This window comes from Zingiber officinale, chromosome 4B, assembly GCF_018446385.1.
Source record: "Zingiber officinale cultivar Zhangliang chromosome 4B, Zo_v1.1, whole genome shotgun sequence".
NCBI classification, from domain to species: Eukaryota; Viridiplantae; Streptophyta; class Magnoliopsida; order Zingiberales; family Zingiberaceae; genus Zingiber; species Zingiber officinale.
The window spans coordinates 45,492,116-45,512,887 of record NC_055993.1 but is presented as its reverse complement, the minus strand read 5'-3'; the positions used below and the strand labels follow the sequence as shown (position 1 = coordinate 45,512,887).

Genomic DNA, 20,772 nt, shown 5'->3' with positions numbered 1-20,772 from the left:
TCCATAGAGTGTCGTAAACAGAAAGTTGTATTCTAACCTGAAGTAGGAGTGCAGTTTGGGTACATTGGAGAACCAAAGAGAAAGGCCAAGAAGTTTCTCTCAGCATTGAAAGCACAAAAACTATTGGAGTCAGGATGTACGGGATTCCTAGCACATTTAGTCAATACCAGTCAGGACAAGGACCAAAAGATAGAAGAGGTTCGAGTTGTATGTGACTACCCAGCAGTTTTCCCTGAGGAGTTACCGAGCCTAGCACCGGACAGAGAGATTGAATTTGAGATAGAACTCATCCCCTGTACGAATCCCATCTCCAAAGCACCCTACCGCATGGCTCCAGCCGAACTGAAGGAACTTCAGGAGCAACTACAGGAGCTGCTTGACAAGGGTTTCGTACGTCCTAGTCACTCACCATGGGGAGCTCATGTATTGTTCGTGAAGAAGAAGGACGGGAGCATGCGCCTGTGTATAGACTACCGCGCACTAAACCAAGTCACGATTAAGAACAGGTATCCTCTTCCCAGGATAGATGACCTGTTTGATCAGCTAAAGGGAGCAGCAGCGTTCTCTAAAATAGACCTCAGATCGGGATATCACCAGGTGAAAGTTAAAGAAGGTGACATACCCAAGACAGCTTTCAGCACCAGATACGGACATTATGAGTTCGTAGTCATGCCCTTTGGCGTGATGAATGCTCCAGCTACTTTCATGGACCTCATGAACAGAGTATTCAGAGAATACTTAGATATGTTTGTTATCATGTTCATCGACGACATTCTTATCTATTCCAGGACTCAGGAAGAACATGCAGAGCACCTGGAGATAGTACTGCAGACCCTTCAGCAGAACTAGCTGTACGCCAAGTCCACGAAATGCGAATTCTGGCTCGATCAAGGTATCCGTTCTAGGTCACATCATCTCCAAGGATGGTATCATGGTAGACCCCAGTAAGATAGAGACTGTGAGTAACTGGAAAAGACCTAAGAACGCCAGTGAAATCAGAAGCTTTCTGGGACTAGCAGGCTATTACAAAAAATTTGTAGAGGATTTCTCCAGGATAGCCTCCCCACTGACAGCTCTCACTAGGAAGAACAGAAAATTTCAGTGGACAGAGGACTATGAGAACAGTTTTATCGAGCTAAAAAGAAGATTGACCAGTGCTCCCATTCTGACTTTGCCAGAAAACACAGACAACTTTGATATTTACAGTGATGCCTCTAAATTAGGACTAGGAGCAGTACTGATGCAAAATGGCAGGGTGATCGCCTATGCCTCTAGACAACTCAAGGACTATGAGAGGAACTACCCTACTCACGAACTTGAGCTTGCAGAAATTGTCTTCGCCCTCAAAATTTGGAGACATTACTTGTATGGAGCTCAGTGCAGAGTGTATACAGATCATCAGAGTCTGAAGTATTTCTTCACTCAGAAGGATCTGAATATGCGACAGCGCAGATGGCTTGAGCTGGTCAAAGACTATGACATAGACATCCTCTACCACCCGGGAAAGGCCAATAAGGTGGCAGGCACACTTAGTAGGAAGTCCAGTGCCACCTTACTATCCCTAGCAACCATGTCACCACCCCTACAAAAGGAGGTTGCAGATTTCGGTCTCGAACTTATAGTTGGACAACTCTCTACTATAACATTGGTATCTACCCTACTTGGTGACATCTAGATAGCTCAGGATCAGGACTCTGAAATTTAGAGAATCAAGCAAGGGTTAGCAGAATCAGAAAGTGGAGAGTTCAGAGTATCTGATAGTGGGGTATTGCATTTCAGTGACAGACTATGCATTCCAGATCAGGAGGAACTACAGAGGAAGATCCTAGACGAGGCTCACAGGACTCCTTACGCGATGTATCCTGGTTCCACCAAGATGTATCAAGACCTAAAGAGACGATTTTGGTGGCCTGGGATGAAAAGAGATATCGCTAGATATGTCAGTATCTGTCTGACCTGCCAGAGGGTCAAGGCAGAACACCAGAGACCAGGAGGAGTTCTACAGCCTATTCAGATACTAGAATGGAAGTGGGAGGATATTTCTATGGATTTCATAGTGGGACTACCCAAAACAACAAATGATTTTGATGTCATCTGGGTAATAGTCGACAGATTGACTAAATCAACCCACTTCTTAGCCATCAGGATATCCTACTCCATGGAACAGCTAGCTCAGTTGTATCTCAAGGAGATTGTCAGACTGTATGGAGTTCCACGAACGATCATTTCAGACAGAGACAATAGATTCACGTCACACTTTTGGGAGTGTGTACAGTCAGCATTGGGCACCAGGTTAAAGTTTAGCACAGCTTTCCATCCTCAAACAGATGGTCAGACGGAACGAGTAAATCAGGTACTCAAGGATATGCTCCGAGCATGTGCCCTAGACTTCAAGGGAGGTTGGTGCAAATATATGTGCTTAGCAGAATTTTCATACAACAATAGCTATCAGGCCACTATCGGCATGACACCCTACGAGGCTCTCTATGGGCGGAGGTGTAGATCCCCAATCTGTTGGTATGAAAGCAGTGAACAGAAAGAACTAGAACTTTAGACCGATCTAGTAGCAGATACCACAGTAGCCATACAGCAGAACCGCCAGAGAATAGAGACAGCTCATAGCCGCCAGAAAAGCTATGCTGATACACGGCGCTGACCCTTAGAGTTTTCAGTTGGGGATACAATATTTCTCCGAGTGGCTCCCATGAAGGGAGTAATGCGTTTTGGGAAGAAGGACAAATTAAGTCCCAGATATGTGGGACCATACCTTATCACTAGAAAAGTTGGCTGTTAGTTAGAGCCCTAGAGCCAATCATTTGATGATTGTATTATGAACTTATTGTATCATATTCTTATATAAATAAATGCATTTGGTTTTTGGTTATTATACTTACTTGTAATGGTGCCAAATAAAATAAGTATAATAACGTCCTTGAGAAGAAGGTTCTCACCTATATCAATCGGTTAGTTGAACCGATAGTGAGATAATATAGGGAGCAATACTCTTAATCATTCCTAGTCGAGTATTAACATTCAGGAACAATGTTAATGCAATAAGACTAGCATGTAGGTCAACTCGATGACTTGATCTCACAAGTCATAGATATAGAGATATCAAGTTGACACATGGGTATGCATTGGAGAACGTATACCGAATGACCCGCCATGAGAAAGTATCATGGATCGTTATATGAGTGTCATATACTTTCTCATGTGGCTATTAGTATGACTACTAGTCCTTGGAGCTGAAGTCACCATAGATCCCTACATAAGGAGTTATGTACTTTGGTTTCGTCAAACGTCACCCGTAACTGGGTGGACTATAAAGGCGATTAATAGGTATGTAACGAATTATGCAGAGGGATGTGAGTGATGTAGATGAGATCTATCCCTCCTATATGACGGGAGCGACATCGATATTCTTGATAGAGTGAGACCACGAAGTGCATGACCATGCCCAAATGAGTAAATATAAGATATTGAGCTCATTTGATCGAGTGAGTCTACTTGGAGTTCAAGATTTAGATTGATTAGAGGATGACACGGTCTATGCCTCACATTGATCAATCTAGATGATTAGGTTAGAAGGACACTTGTCATATATTGTGAGGAGTCAAAATTGTTAGGACCTTCGGATGGCTAGAGAGGGGGGGTGTGAATAGCCTCCTCTAAAACTCAATCAATTTTCTCACAAAACTTTGTTAGCACAACGGAAATAAACAAAAAGAAAACTGATGCAAAGAAGGAAAACAATCACCACTAACAAAACGATGTACGAGGTTCGGGGATAACTTGCCCCTACTCCTCGGCGTGTCCGTAAGGTGGACGATCCCTTGATTTGAAAATTTCGGCTAAGTATTCCTCCTTCTCGGTGGAGTAACCTCTCCACAAAAGTCACAGAATAGATTTGAAAATAAAGCACAATGACTTACAGAGTTCAGTGGCTAAAGGATTGAACAAATGAAACTTACAGCCACGAAGCAAAGCGCACGCAAAGACAGAAGGAAGTTTTCAGCCAAGAGCTCAACAACACACAGCCTCTTGCTTGATCGACAGAGAGAGTTTTTCCAGAACCTTAGCAAACCTCTCTTCTTCCTTCTTCTTATTCTGCTTTCTCACTGTCCCGAATCACTGTCACCTGTGTCGAATCGCTGCAACCAACTCAGGCGTCGCCAATCACTCTTCCTTCTCATCTGGTTCTCTGAACTCACGCCAATACCATCCATGGTCTTCACTGGTGTCTCTGAGCTCGAACCAATGAGCAAGAGTCCAACTGATCGCGGCCAGTGAACGTTGAAGCCCGAATTGCATCACTTGCAGTGAAATACAACATAAAGGGCACTTGTTCTTATTCTTCTGATGGAGCTTCATTTGAAATTAACCAATGGCACGATACCTGCAACCTGTAACTTAAAAATCTCACAGCAGATGATTTGATCAGGTGAATCAGAAGTGAATCAGAAATATCAGAGAAGCAGCAGAAACAAACAACAAGTTGTGGATCAGTCAACAGAACTATCCATAGCTCTCTGGACCGATCAGGACTCATCCTGATCGGTCTGGGAAGAGTCTGATCGGTCTGTGGACTGATCAGCCTATGGGTGGATCGGTCCACAGACTGATCCCCTATCGCTTTGAGTCCCAGCGTCTTTCTGATCGTTTCTTTCTGATCGGTCTGTAGACCGATCAGATAACCCACAGAGACTTTCTATGTGGTCACTGATCGGTCACGAGACCGATCAAATGACTCATGTATCACTGGATCGGTCTGCCGACCGATCCAGACAACCAGAGTATCACTGGATGGGTCAACAGACCGATCCAATGTCCTTGTGTTAGTTTTAGAGCCTCCCAGCCCTAAACCCTAACGTCTTCCTGGTCCAGAGAACGAGCTACCAAGCCCTCTCTGACCTATTCCGGAGAACGAGCTGCCGAGCCCTCTCCGACTTTGTCCGGTTCAGAGAACGAGCTACCGAGCCCTCTCTGACCTAGTCCGGAGAACGAGCTGCCGAGCCCTCTCTGACTTCGTCCGGTCCAGAGAACGAGCTACCGAGCCCTCTCTGACCTAATCCGGAGAACGAGCTGCCGAGCCCTCTCTGACTTTGCGTGCCAAGTATCCGTACTTGGACTTTTCCTTTCCTCATGATCATCCTTGATCATTAATCAGTCTGAGTTTAATTAATATCTGATACAAACTTAAATCAGTGTCAACATCAAAACAACAGCCAGGTCAGACTGTATCAACAATCTCCCCCTTTTTATTGTTTGACAACACGATTTAAGTTTAGATCAGAAATGTTCATATTTCCATATTTCCCTAATTTTAGGGGAATCAAGATCCTCCCCCTAAGACAGATATAACACCATGTAAGGATAGGGGAATCAAGGTCCTCCCCCTAAAGCCAAACTTTCATTTATCTCTAAACTTAGTTATTCTCTCCCCCTTTGTCAAACACCGAAAAGGTGCGAATTAGGTAAGAAAATGTTAAAAAAAAAACCCCCCTTAACCCATACTGTCTTTTTCTTAATTCACCTAGGACACCCTCTAAATGTATTATAAGACAGTGATAAAGAAATAAGAGACATACAAGACATGACATATGAACATCATATTAAAAACCAATAAGGAGTGAAACATAAAGAAAGAAAATAAACAGCATAAATAGAAGAAATCAGTAAGTATCCAGGACAGACATACATATCCAACAACCAACATCCAAAACATAGACAATTAAAATGACATCATAGAACAATGTATATCAATCAGCCTCCTCATCATGAGGAGAATCAGCATCATCAACGGGAGGAATGGGTCCCTGAGGTGGCATGCCGCTGCTCGAGGATGGATAGCCCGGGAAATCCTGCGGAGGTGGGTATCTGGCCATCCAATCCATAATCGTCTGATGTGTCACCCGCTGCTGACTACGTAAATCATCGTAGCGCTGGTCAATCCGGACGCGCAGCCCGTGAAGCTCAGCAACCAGCAGCTCATCGTGCCGATCAAAGCGACTCTCTAGCTCGGCGATCTGCCAGCGCAAATCAGGATCGACCTCTCCATCGTCAGCAGCAGGAGGAGCAGCAACAGGAGCAGCTGCAACCTGTTGTGGAGGTCCCCGTGGTAACTCACCTAGAGCTCTCCCATCCTTCCACCAAACATCCCCATTTTGTCTTATGATTCCAGACTTGGAAAATGCCCGCTTCCCAAGTCTGCAATCCTGTTTGACCATCTTGACTATTCTACCCTTAGAGACATCAATTTGAAGGGTCTCGAGCCAATCTGTAATTATATGCCCATAAGGCATATAAACAGTGTAGCCGCTCGGCTCACTATAGGAGATGATCGAAGAGTAGATGCTAGATATGATGTCAAAGTCGAGACGCCGACGCAATCCATAAAGCATCAGGCAATGATATGGTCGGATCTCAGACAATGGTTTAGATGTGATAGGCAGAAGGCAGTTTGTGACAATTTTAAAAAGAATGTAGTCTTGAGGAGATAATCTCAAGGCTGCAAAAGTAGGAAAGTCAACATCTAGCTCATCAAGGCCACCCGGTCTAGGATGTTTGAAGAAGTACTCATAAATATCGTCAGATGAGATATCAAAGGGTGGAGGTAAAGGATCTGGTAAATCAGGAAATATCGAAAAGACATTACCGGAACACCTCCGACAATCGAGATAGTCAAAGAAGGATGAGAAACTGAAATCAAGAGTCCGCTTAGCAACTCTTGTTTTATAACCTACATCATTAGTCTGATGAAGGTTGTTATAAAACTCAGAGACCAAGTCATAGTTGATATCCCGTTCTAAGTAGACAAGTGAGTCAAGTTTGTAGTAGGCAATGATTTCAGACACAGTTGGACAAAATTTGTCCATGAATTTACGATCTACAGACCTACAAGGGAGTAATTTAAAGGTTCTTTGTCTAAAGGTTTCCTCAAAATTGTGGTTTGGGAATCTCCCGGAAACAGATGGTTGAGGTCAGGAAGGAGCCTTAGACTTCGACTTCTCAGGTGACTTAGAGGTCCCCTCACCCACTGGTTTCTTTCTAAGAGTTAACAAAGTGATATAATGGGGCAAGTAAGTGAGCAACGGAGCCACCCGAAACAAAAACCACAGATATGGTGAGAAATGAGACCGAAATGCCAAGTTCTAGAGAAGTAAGGAGTTACCTTGGTGCCATTGAAGTTTTGGCTAGAGCTTTGACTAGGGTTCCGGCGTGCAAAGAGAAGAGAAGAGGTGAGGTGTAGGGAAGAGTCGGCTAGGGCTTCCGCGTGAAGAGGGAAAAGAAAGGATCGGGAAGTTTTAAGGGTTTTCTGATGGGTGTACAGTTGATGAAATGATCGAACGGCTGTCCGATCAGGAGGTATCAGGAGCCTCCTGATCGGTCCATGGACCGATCCAGGAACATCCTGATCGGTCTGTAGATCGATCAGGAGACGCTCAGTACTCGCTGATCGGTCCCTGGACCGATCAGGGAACTTCCTGATCGGTCGGTAGACCGATCAGAGAATGATCAGTGGCCTTGCGTACCGGATTGATCTGATCGGTCTCCGGACCGATCAGGGAACTCCCTAATCGGTCTGTAGACCGATCAGAAAGTGATCAGTAGCGGGCTCTGCGTGCCAGGCTGACCTGATCGGTCCGTAGACCGATCAGTGTCTGATACTTAGATCTCTCCAGTAATTTCAGTAACTGAAATTAGTAATTTCAGTAACTGAAATTAGTAATTTCAGTAACTGAAATTCATAGAGATGTTCGATAGTTCGTGGAAGTTTCTCTAGGAAAACTTCCAAGTTCAAAACCTAGAACCTAGAGGATCTACAAGCATAACGATTACCTAAAAATTATGGTCTAAACTTGTTTATAGCCCTAAAGTTGCAGACATTTAGAAAACAAACAACTTAAGGCCTGAATGCTGAAATTTTTGACCTTTATTATGTTCAGTTTCAAGTTTGTCAAAATATAACCAACTTGCTATCATTCTTTCAAGGACTTGTCCTAGTATCAATCAAAATCATGAAAAGCATCGTTCAAGTGTATCAAACAGTCTATCAACCAAAGTTTCATAATTTCTAGGTAAAGGTCCAACCAAGTTTCCTTGGTTGGAATATATGAGTAAGATCTAGGAACCAAATACACATGAATTATGTAATGGTCTTCCCCATACTCAATTTATGTCTCTTCAACCTAATTATTCAAGGGATGGATGATACATTTTGAATAATTCGGCTGATCCTAGAATCTCACCCCATTTCTAGGAAACAAAAATCATTTGTTAAACCTTATAGTTTGTGTGAGATGTTCCCAAGTTGCCCAAATTAATTTTCCTATTTCTCTTGTTGTTTTAATTGTCCTTATTGATCATGATGAAGTCCTAATGGCCTATTAAGCCAAACACATTCCCAATTCTCTCCTCAAATGACTAAATTCATTTTCCGGAAGAGGTTTGGTTAAAATATCGGCTAAGTTTGACTTTGACTCAACATAGGTGAGTGCAATGTCTCCCCTAGCTACGTGATCTCTAATGAAGTGGTGACGCACTTCAATATGTTTGGTCCTTGAATGATGGACTGGGTTTTTTGTTAGGTTTATTGTGCTGATGTTGTCACACAACACTTGCACTCCTTTATACGAAAGTCCATAATCTTCTAGAGTGTGGATCATCCACAACAATTGTGATACACTCTCTCCCATTGCAATGTATTCAGCCTCGGTCGTGGAGAGAGCAACACAATGTTGCTTCCGACTTGACCAACTAACTAATGATGAACCTAAAAATTGGCAACCCCCACTAGTGCTTTTCCGATCCAATTTGCACCCAGCGTAATCGGAGTCGGTATAACCTATCAAGTCAAAAGACTCCGTGCGAGGGTACCATAGACCTACTCGAATTGTGCCCTTAAGGTATCTCAGAATTCTCTTAACTGCAATTAAATGAGATTCCTTGGCACAGACTTGATATCTAGCGCACATGCCCACAGCAAAAAGTATGTCCGGCCTACTAGCTGTGAGATATAGAAGACTACCAATCATGCTTCTATATTGCGTTAGATCAACTGGTTTTCCACTCTCATCAATGTCAAGGCGAGTGTTTGTCACCATTGGAGTGGATACTTCCTTAGAGTCACTCATTTTGAATTTCTTGAGCATCTCTTGAGTTTATTTTGTTTGATGGACATAAATGCCATCTCGAGTTTGTTTGATTTCAAGTCAAAGGAAGAATGTCAATTCTCCCACCAGACTCATTTCAAACTCACTTTCCATGTGAGTGATAAATTCATTCAAATAACCCTTGTTATTTGAGCCACAAATTATGTCATCGACATACACCTGGGCTACAAATATGTTTTCACCATCTCTACGCAGAAATAGTGTTGGGTCTATTTGACCTCTCACAAAACCTTTTTCTAATAGGTAAGTTGACAACCTTTCGTACCAAGCTCGAGGTGCTTGTTTAAGCCCATAAAGAGCTTTCTTGAGCTTGTACACGTGGTTTGGAACTTTGGTATTCACAAACCCCGGTGGTTGTTCAACATAGACCTCTTCTTTAATGAAACCATTTAAGAAGGCCGATTTAACGTCCATTTGATAGAGCTTGAAGCCTCTATGTGCAGCAAAAGCTAGCATTAAACGAATGGACTCTAATCGGGCCACGGGAGCATAAGTCTCATCATAATCGAGACCTTCGACTTGACTATAGCCCTTGGCTACAAGTCTTGCCTTGTTTCTTATGACTTCTCCCTTTTGGTTTAACTTATTCTTGAAGACCCATTTGGTTCCAATAATGGTGGTCTTCTTAGGTCTAGGAACTAAGTCCCACACTTGGCTCCTTTCAAATTGACCTAACTCATCTTGCATAGCTATGATCCAATCAGGATCGTGCAATGCCTTATCAACTAATTTTGGTTCAATTTCTGAGATCAAAGTGACCTCATTAGACTCATTTCTAAAGAATGACCTAGTCCTAACCCCTTGTTGAATGTCTACCACAATCTGGTCTTGTGGATGACTAGAGGCTATCCTAGATTGCCTTGGTGTTGACGGTGCCTCATGAGTGATCTCACTAGACACAGGCAAGGGCTCAGTATCAGGTAAAAGATCAGACTGAGCTCTCTCTTGCCTTTGCTCATCGTCATCGGTGTCAACTTCGACTCTCTCTATGTTTTGATCATTTAAACTTAGATTTCTAAGTTCAAATTGAATTTCTCCTACATCCCTTGATTGATCATTTGATTTAGGGATTTCTTCAAATGCTACATCCGAGGACTTTTCAATCAATTTAGTCCTATTGTTGTAGACTCAATAGGCTTTGCTGGTGAGAGAGTACCCGACTAGTACCCCTTCGTCAGCCTTAGCCGTGAACTTTCCAAGATGATCCTTGGTGTTCAAGATAAACACCTTACAACCAAACACCCTAAGATGTTTAATTGTAGGGGGTTTCCCAAACCAAAGTTCATGGGGAGTATTTCCTAAAAACCTATGTATCAAGACTCGGTTTTGCACATAGCAAGCGGTATTTACCACTTCAGCCCATAAGTAGCTCGGTAATGAGTACTCATTGAGCATGCTTCGTGCAGCCTCTTGCAAGACTCGGTTCTTTCTCTCCACAAGCCCATTTTGTTGTGGGGTCCTTGGAGTAGAGAACTCATGCCTATATCCTTTTTCTTGACAAAATTCTAAAAATCTATGGTTTTGAAATTCTCCACCATGATCACTTCTAATTGTTTTAATTGTTGTCGATTTTTCATTTTCAGTTCTTCTACAAAAAGAAACAAAAACATCTATGTTTTGATCCTTATTTTTCAAAAAGAAGGTCCATGTATATCTAGTAAAATCATCAATGATCACTAAACAGTATCTACTCTCATTCAATGAAATAACATTACTGCAATCAAACAAATCCATATGCAATAGATCTAAAGCAGTAGATGTACTTACAGCGCTTTTACCTTTATGAGCCGCTTTTGTTTGCTTACCCTTTTGACATGCATCACATAATTTTGTCTTTTAATACTTGATGCTTGGTAAATCTCGCACTAATCCTTTGTTGGCCAGCTTTCGAATGTTCTTCATGTTTACGTGGGCCAACCTTCTATGCCACAGCCATGATTCTTCTTCTTTTGACATGAAATACTTAGCAGAGGCATTAGTAGCACTTTTAAAGGATACTTGGTAAATGTTATCTACCCTTGTGCCTACTAGTACCGTGTCAAGTGTGTCAAGGTGTTTGACCAGACATTGACTTGAATGAAACTCAATTGTGTAACCCGTATCACACAATTGGCTGACACTTAGGAGATTAAAAGTCATCCCCTTGACTAGAAGGGCATTTTTGATTTGGAGACATTCGGATATTTGAATATCTCTGTTACGCTCCGCAAGTGTACGGAAATGTCGCAAGTAATATAAAAGATTATCGTATCCACAGGGACTGGAATAAGCACTAGAAATGTCTCAATGCGAATTAGCTAAACAACTATCCAATCGTTTCAAAAGCAAAGTAAAGGTAAACAAATCTAATATTAGAGATCAACAAACAAGAGTTTAGTGTTTTGGGTTATGATAAAGGGAGATTCTAGGAGTTTCGGTTTCTTTGTAAGATTTCTTGAATGTAAATGGTTCACCAATTCTTATTCCTCAATTTCCAAACATGTAGAAAGTTGCCGGTTCCCTCTTGCAATAGACAACGGGCTAAGGACTGAGAAATGTATCTAAATAGGATTAATTAGACATGAACCTACGTTGTCCTTACACAGAAGCGCACCTATTACTATGCCTTCCTCGGATATCAACATAGAAGCCCACAACTTATTAATCTATAAAGATACAAGAAGCTAATCATAGAATCCATCCTACTCTCTTGAATATTCCTATTTCCTCTTCAAGATTATCTCTCAAACGTCCTTACACAGGCTTGCACCTGTCACGTGGATCCCTCGGATGATCGAGTGAGAGTTTATCTTTACCAAGTCCATAAGAAATCCAAACAATCAATCAAGAATGAGAATTAAGCGCAAACCACCATCAATCATTCAAGATCTAATTGATACAAGCAAGATAATGTCATTGAAACAAGAAAATGGCAAATCCATAAGAGATTACATCAATCCATCATCCAAATACTCCCTTAATCCTAGAATACAAGATCTACTCCATGAATCGAGGAAGAAAACCCGAAGAAATAGAGATTACAAGCATTCCTTGAATCCCCCAATCCAAGAAACCAAGAAAAAGGGAGAAAGAGAAAACTTATCTACAAAGAAGCTTCGTCTTCGGATCCAATCCACGCTCCGGAGTCGAAATCGTCGAGATCTCCCTTAGAATTGCCCAGAAATCCTCCCAAGAACGGGAGGAAACCACCAAATCTTGCTTTCTCCCAAAGGGGGAGAGATCCCCTTTCAATTCATGAAGAAGGGTTTAAATAGAGGAGGGAATCGGGCGCCACACGGCCCCGTGACACGGCCGTGTGAGATTCACACGGCCATGTCCGCTTCCTCTAGCTGCATGGCCGTGTGACTCCACACGGCCGGAACCCTTCTCGCTCTGGAAATGCTACACGGTGTGGTGCACACGGCCACACCGCTTGGTCTCGGAGTCTCACACGTGTAGATCCACACGCCATGTAAGGCTTTTGCTCGTTGGCTTCAAATCTTGACACGGCCGTGTTCACACGGCCATGTCATCTTCCTCTTCTGTTGGTGCCAAACTCCACACGGCCCGAGCTCCATCCCAGTGCTTGGCCGTACATGGCCCGGTGCTTTCTCCCTTCGTTTCCTCCAATGCATGCCCAAAGATGTAGATTCTTCACCAAATCGACTCCTGTGTACAGAAAATGCACAAAAAGCAGATCTCCGAACCAAAAGAGTAAATATGCTAAAAGGAAAGCTGGAAGTATAAAAATGAATAGATCAAACATGCTCAAAGTATGTAAATGTGCGTAAAAACATGCATAAAAGAGTATATAATCTACGCACATCAGACTTAAACCTTTGCTTGTCCTCAAGCAAAATGCTGCAGTCTAAATTCATATGTTCTACAACACATTCATAAAACCCAGTGCACTTTCCTAATTCTATCAAAAAGTTTCATTAACAAGCATGATCATGGAAACAAGTAAAGTATGGTTCAAGCATAAGAATCTTGTGCGCAGTGTAAAAGTAACTCAACACCCTTCAAATTTCAATCCATGTCCTAGTCAAGTCGTCATCAAATTTGAATTCCTAATGTTTCCAGTGAAAGACAAGTAACCAGTGATAGACACTTACTTACCATTCACTTGGTTCATATTTCTCAACTAACCCAGGTCTCAAAGGTGTGCTCAATCTCAAGAGAAGCTAAACAGTCATTTCCCCAGTAACCTAACTCGGTCTCAAAGGGGTGACTTGCTAGATTCCACTTATGACAACTGTTTTTTATATCCCTTATTGTGTTTTTTTTTTTATAAGTGTTTGCATTGTGCAAAACTTATTCACAAATGTACTTTTAGCACACATGTTGGGATATTTTGATTTTTCCAAATGAGCTTTAATGATTTGAGCCTCATCCGGTAACCAAAATGAAAGTTGAGAAATCACCATGGAAACCAAGTACTAAGCAAACAAGATGAATCATTACTATTTCAATGACATCAACTATTCAAGCATCAAGCACAAGTGTAGTGAAGATAAAATCCTTAAGGTTGAACCAAAACTAAAACTCATCACAATAAGATTCTTAGCTTATTAATGCTTCCCAAGCTAGAAAAAAGAACTACACAAAGTTTACTACTAGCATCATTCGAACATCATGAATCAAGCCAATAATCGTGCTAACATTTCACTTGAATCCAAGAAAGCATATAAGTGAAGTTTTGATGTTCTCAAGATGTATGCCATAAAAATTCAAAACACAATGCAAGACATAAGCAAAAACAAAAACAAACAAAGCAAATCAAATGCATCTAATGCATCCCCCCAGACTTAAATTTTTCATTGTCCCAATGAAAACTAAAAACAATGTGGAGGAGATTTTAAAAGAAGTTACCAAGTGATGAGCTCCAAATGGTTGACGTTCATGTTTTTAAAGATACTCCTCCATCCAATACTCACATTCCTCCACAACTTTGAATTCTACAACAATAAGATAGACAAGAAAAATTAAGTAGAGGATACATGTTTATTATAAAGAGAGAACTAAAGACATAAAAGAAAATAAGGAAAATGAACTTGGGTTGCCTCCCAAGAAGCACTTGTTTAAGGTCATTAGCTCGACCACCTCATTAGATTCATCTAAATCTTGCTCTTGGAGGGGTAAGATATTTTAGAACCCTCCTACCAAGGGCTCTTATTATGGAGGGAGCTTTCATCAAAGGAGCTACAAAGTAAAGTATAACTCTCTCCATCTTCGTCTTCTTGGAAATTTTTTCAGGTGGTCGAAGACGGTTCAGATTGAGCTTCCAATTATTAGCCCATGTGAAATCTGCACATCCAAAAGAAAAACAAATCTCCCACAAGCATGTTATATAGTATAGAGCTAGAACCATATCAGGATAAGATGAATAAGTAATAAAAACTGAATCACATCCAACAAAGTCAATTATAGGTACCTCCATAAAGTTTTCCAAAAGATCACAAGAAATACTAACCTTACTTTATTGAGAAATACCTGAAATTTCTAAACATGTAGATGTGACTTCCTCTGAATCAAATGATGGTTCTGGCTCTAGCTTAGGTGTTGATGATATCAATGATGGTGATTCTCGAGACTCTACTAGCTCTGTATAAGTCCCTACACATTGTTCCACAACATGATCAATTCTTAAAACCTCTAAGGGTTGTCTTGACAAAGGTGGTGATCCTTGAGATGCTGCTTCCACAACACAGCTCCCTACACATTCTTCCATATCATCATCATCAACACATACATCAAAAAATAAACCAACATCTATGCCCTCAATAGGAGAATCAATAACAAGAGGATCAATAACTTCACTTGCAGTTTTAAGTTGATCTACCACATCACATTCATCATCTGAAAATTTAATGTCACTATAACACCTTATAAAATTTTGAGATAGATCTAAAAACTTATTTACCACTACATTATCAATAAAATCCTCATCTGAAAAATCTTCATCTTCATATATATTCAAAAATCTACACTCAACCATATTAGTGTCACAGGATTTGCCGAAGTCTTTATTTTCATTGACCCCCACTAACCTTTGTGGAAAAGGAACCCTTAGTGAAGGTCCTGGGAAATACTGAACTCCCTTTTTCCCAAATTCCCTTTGAGCTTTTGGAGGAGGTCCAACTTGCTTATCTAATGTTGGTGTGATTAATCGTTGAGGGAAAGGTACTTCTGACCTTTGGAAACTTCCCAGAGAAATGGAACTGAGTTCTTGTGATCTTCTATTATTCTTCTCCTCAATTCTAAACATGTCGTTCTTCAGAAGTTCTTCATGATTTTTTCCACTTCTCAACCCAACATCATCACACTTTTCATTGGATCTTGACTGTGTAGGAGGGGGATCTTCTTTAAACCATTTTGAAACAATACTATCAAGCTTTGCCCCCAAATGTTTGAACTCCTCACTCTGTGACTTGTGAATTTCAACATTTTTAGGTGGTTGAATTTCATTTTGTTCGACAGGCTCTCTTACATTTATGGCTTGCACTTCTTGAATATCCGAGGGAAATTCCATCCAACTTTTGTTCGACCATTCATGGAGGTTCAACGTCACTTGATCAATTAACGAATAAGCTTCATCTACACTTTTGTCCATAAAAGAACCTCCAGCTGATGAATCCAATAAAGTCTTGTCTTAGAAAGAAATTCCCCATAGAATATGTGCAAAATCAACCATTTTTCAAAACCATGATGAGGGCACTGTCTTTGAAGACTCTTGAATCTATCCCATGCTTCAAATAACGATTCTCCATATGCCTGAGCAAAATTTGTTATGCAATTCCTCATATACACCGTTCTACTTGGAGGGAAAAAATGATTCAGAAATTGCTTCTCCAATTGTTCCCAACTTGTGATGCTTTGAGGACAGAGAGAATATAGCCAAGTCCTTGATTTATCCTTGATACTGAAAGGAAATGTCATCAATCGAACTGCATCTGCTGATACTCCTTCACATTTCACCAAATCACAAATCTCTAAAAATGTTTCAAGATGCAGATAAGGACTTTCTGATACTTCTCCTCCAAATTTGTGACCTTGTATCATGAAAATTATCTCTGGGTCTAGTTGGAAACTTTCTGCTTCAATTTGAGGTTGCACAATGGGAGATAAAAATCTTGCAGAAAAGGGTGTAGAAAAATTTCTCATGGGTCTGCTTGACATGTTAGTACTCATGGATATTCAAGAAGAAAAAGAAAATTATCAAGGATCAAAAACAAGAAATAAAATGCAATATGAAAAGTAAGAAAGCAAATGCAGAATTTAAATTGCAAGAAAGAAAGTGCATAATGAAAACAAAAAAGAAAAGATAAAAGAAAAAAGAAAAATGTCTAAAATAATTCATATGCTAAAAGTTGCAAGATATGTTTACAAAAGAAAAGAAGAAAGAAACAAGATCAAAAGAGAAAACAGAGAAAAGTTAGATTAGAGTACTAGAAATCAAGAATGCAAAGTTAGAATTAGAATTAGAATTGCAACAAAAAGAATTGTTAAGAATGTTATTCGAGAAAGGAAAAACTTTTGAAAACATAATTCTAACAATTAGTTATAACTATGCAAATCAAAAGAAAGAAAGAAAAGTTATGTTTAGTCTAACTCAATTGATAATTCCTAATGTTATAGCGCAGTCCCCGGCAACGGCGCCAAAAACTTGTTACGCTTCGCAAGTGTACGGAAATGTCGCAAGTAATATAAAAGATTATCGTATCCACAGGGACTGGAATAAGCACTAGAAATGTCTCAATGCGAATTAGCTAAACAACTATCCAATCATTTCAAAAGCAAAGTAAAGGTAAACAAATCTAATATTAGAGATCAACAAACAAGAGTTTAGTATTTTGGGTTATGATAAAGGGAGATTCTAGGAGTTTCGGTTTCTTTGTAAGATTTCTTGAATGTAAATGGTTCACCAATTCTTATTCCTCAATTTCCAAACATGTAGAAAGTTGCCGGTTCCCTCTTGCAATAGACAACGGGCTAAGGACTGAGAAATGTATCTAAATAGGATTAATTAGACATGAACCTACGTTGTCCTTACACAGAAGCGCACCTATTACTATGCCTTCCTCGGATATCAACATAGAAGCCCACAACTTATTAATCTATAAAGATACAAGAAGCTAATCATAGAATCCATCCTACTCTCTTGAATATTCCTATTTCCTCTTCAAGATTATCTCTCAAACGTCCTTACACGGGCTTGCACCTGTCGCGTGGATCCCTCGGATGATCGAGTGAGAGTTTATCTTTACCAAGTCCATAAGAAATCCAAACAATCAATCACGAATGAGAATTAAGCGCAAACCACCATCAATCATTCAAGATCTAATTGATACAAGCAAGATAATGTCATTGAAACAAGAAAATGGCAAATCCATAAGAGATTACATCAATTCATCATACAAATACTCCCTTAATCCTAGAATACAAGATCTACTCCATGAATCGAGGAAGAAAACCAGAAGAAATAGAGATTACAAGCATTCCTTGAATCCCCCAATCCAAGAAACCAAGAAAAAGGGAGAAAGAGAAAACTTATCTACAAAGAAACTTCGTCTTTTGATCCAATCCACGCTCCGGAGTCGAAATCGTCGAGATCTCCCTTAGAATTGCCCAGAAATCCTCCCAAGAACGGGAGGAAACCACCAAATCTTGCTTTCTCCCAAAGGGGGAGAGATCCCCTTTCAATTCATGAAGAAGGGTTTAAATAGAGGAGGGAATCGGGTGCCACACGGCCCCGTGACACGGCCGTGTGAGATTCACACGACCATATCCAGTTCCCTCTCTACCAAACCTGCACGGCCGTGTGACTCCACACGGCCAGAACCCTTCTGCTCTCTGGAAATGCTACACGGCCGTGTGGTGCACACGACCACAGCCTGCTTGGTCTCTGGAAGTCTCACACGGCCGTGTAGATCCACACGGCCATGTAAGGCTTCTGCTCTGGTTGGCTTCAAATCTTGACACGGCCGTGCGAGGTTCACACGGCCATGTCATCTTCCTCTTCTGTTGGTGCCAAACTCCACACGGCCCAAGCTCCATCCCAGTGCATGGCCGTGTGAGGTACACGGCCCGGTGCTTTCTCCCTTCGTTTCCTCCAATGCATGCCCAAAGATGTAGATTTTTCACCAAATCGACTCCTGTGTACAAAAAATGCACAAAAAGCAGATCTCCGAACCAAAAGAGTAAATATGCTAAAAGGAAAGCTGGAAGTATAAAAATGCATAGATCAAGCATGCTCAAAGTATGTAAATGTGCGTAAAAACATGCATAAAAGAGTATATAATCTACGCACATCAATCTCCAACTCCTATAACCTTAAGGCTACCATTATTACAAAAGGACACATTACCTCTATTTTTATTTTGAAGGGTAGTAAAGAGTGACTTGTCCCCGGTCATGTGCTTGGAGCATCCACTATCAACAAACCAAGTTGATAGATGCTCCCCCTTGACAAATGCCTACAAGACACGAAAGATAGATGTTTTAGGTACCCAAATCTTGGGACCTAATGCATCTACAATGAAAGACCTAGGAACCCATGCCTTGGTCACACCCTTCCTAGTCTCATGAAACCTAGAAGCATGTAATCTATGAAATTGGGTTCTAGACACTAAGGAAATGAAACTAGACTCCTTAGGTTGATATCCTAATCCAGCCTTGTTGTAGACCGCCCTTTGGGCATTTAGAATCATATCTAAGGTCTTAGAGCTAGTTGTGAATTTCTCAAGCATTTTCTTGAGTTTCTCAACTTCACTCTTTAGAGCTTTGTTTTCATCCTCAAGAAGCTCTTGATGAAGGTCATCAACCTCATCATCCCTAAGAGTCTTTAGGTGTTCTACTTCTTCTTTTAATAATTTGATTTTAGTTTTTGATTTCTTAAGCATTGTAGATAAATGAGCAATAGTCTTATAGCATTTTTCTAAATGTGGAGAGGTTACCTCTTCATCATCCGAAGATGATGAAGCCGCGGCTGATGTATCACTTCCGGAGTCTGATTCCTCCCTTGCCATGAGTGCTAATTGACGAGTACTTTTCTCCTTCTCTTCCTCCGATGAGCTTGAGGAGGATTCATCCCAAGAAGCTTTGAGAGCTTTCTTCTTCTTGGTCCTTTCTTCCTTCTTCTTGAGTTTTGGACACTCGCTCCGATAGTGTCCTTTCTTGCTACACTCATAACACGTAACGTTAGTCTTATCAATATTTTGATCAATAGACTTACCTTTCCCTTTGTATCTTCGGCTCCTTCTCATGATTCTTCTCACGAAGTTGGCCATCTCGCTTGATGATGATCCTCCTTCATCATCGGACTCGGAGGAGGATGAGGATGTAGGAATTTCTTTCTCCTTCTTCTTTTCTTTCTTCCTCCTTCCATCCTTGTTCTTTTCTCCTGCAACTAAAGCAATACCTTTCTCTTTTTGACCCTTGTTAGCAAGCTCATGAAGTTCCATTTCACAAAAGAATTCATCTAACTTAACAATTGAGAGGTCCTTAGAGACCTTGTAGGCATCTACCATAGATGACCACAAGGCATTCCTTGGAAAAGCTTTGAAGCGTACCTTACGAGATCATGATTTTCTACGCGTTCATCCACGGAATGAAGACCATTGATGATCTCCTTGAACCTTCCGTGTAGTTCACTTACCGTTTCGTTCTCCTTCATGGTGAGATTTTGTAGTTGGTTTAGGAACAAGTCTCTCTTGGCGATCCGAGAGTCTCGGGTTCCTTCTTGGAGCTCGATGAGCTTGTTCCACAAATCCTTTGCACTCACAAACGGACCTACCTTGACAAGTTGATCTTTGGCTATCCCACATTGTAGGGTGACCACCACCTTGGCATCGGCTTGTCCTTTGCGAGTTTGCTCGGCGGACCACCTCGACGATTCTAGTTCCTTACCTTCTTCGTCCTTCGGAGGTGTGAATCCTTCCTTGACCGAGAACCACATGGAGATGTCGGTCTTGAGATAATACTCCATACGGCTCTTCCAATATTGGAAGTCCGCTCCGTCGAAGTAGGGTGGACGATTGGTGCTAAAACCTTCCTTCATAACCATCTTCTTGCTCTTTAGGGTGTTAATCCGGATGAAGAGCGCCTTGCTCTGATACCACTTGTTAGGACCTTCGGATGGCTAGAGAGGGGGGGGGTGTGAATAACCTCCTCTAAAACTCAATCAATTTTCTCACAAAACTTTGTTAGCACAGCGGAAATAAACAAAAAGAAAATTGATGCAAAGAAGGAAAACAATCACCACTAACAAAACGATGTACGAGGTTCGGGGATAACTTGCCCCTACTCCTCGACGTGTCCGTAAGGTGGACGATCCCTTGATCTTTTGGTAGATCACACCCCGGACAAATTCTGGCTAAGTATTCCTCCTTCTCGGTGGAGTAACCTCTCCACAAAAGTCACAGAATAGATTTGAAAATAAATCACAATGACTTACAGAGTTCAGTGGCTAAAGGATTGAACAAATGAAACTTACAGCCACGAAGCAAAACGAACGCAAAGACAGAAGGAAGTCTTCAGCCAAGAGCTCAACAACACACAACCTCTTGCTTGATCGACAGAGAGAGTTTTTCCAGAACCTTAGCAAACCTCTCTTCTTCCT

The 20,772-nt window shown here is 41.2% G+C and overlaps 1 non-coding gene across 1 annotated transcript; it reads left to right on the top strand.

The window, feature by feature from the left end:
- The first annotated feature begins 15,852 nt into the window (after nt 1-15,852).
- Nucleotides 15,853-15,958, top strand: LOC121978817. Its single transcript, XR_006111160.1, has one exon. It is a non-coding gene; the product is annotated as a small nucleolar RNA R71 (small nucleolar RNA).
- Nucleotides 15,959-20,772: the final 4,814 nt, after the last annotated feature.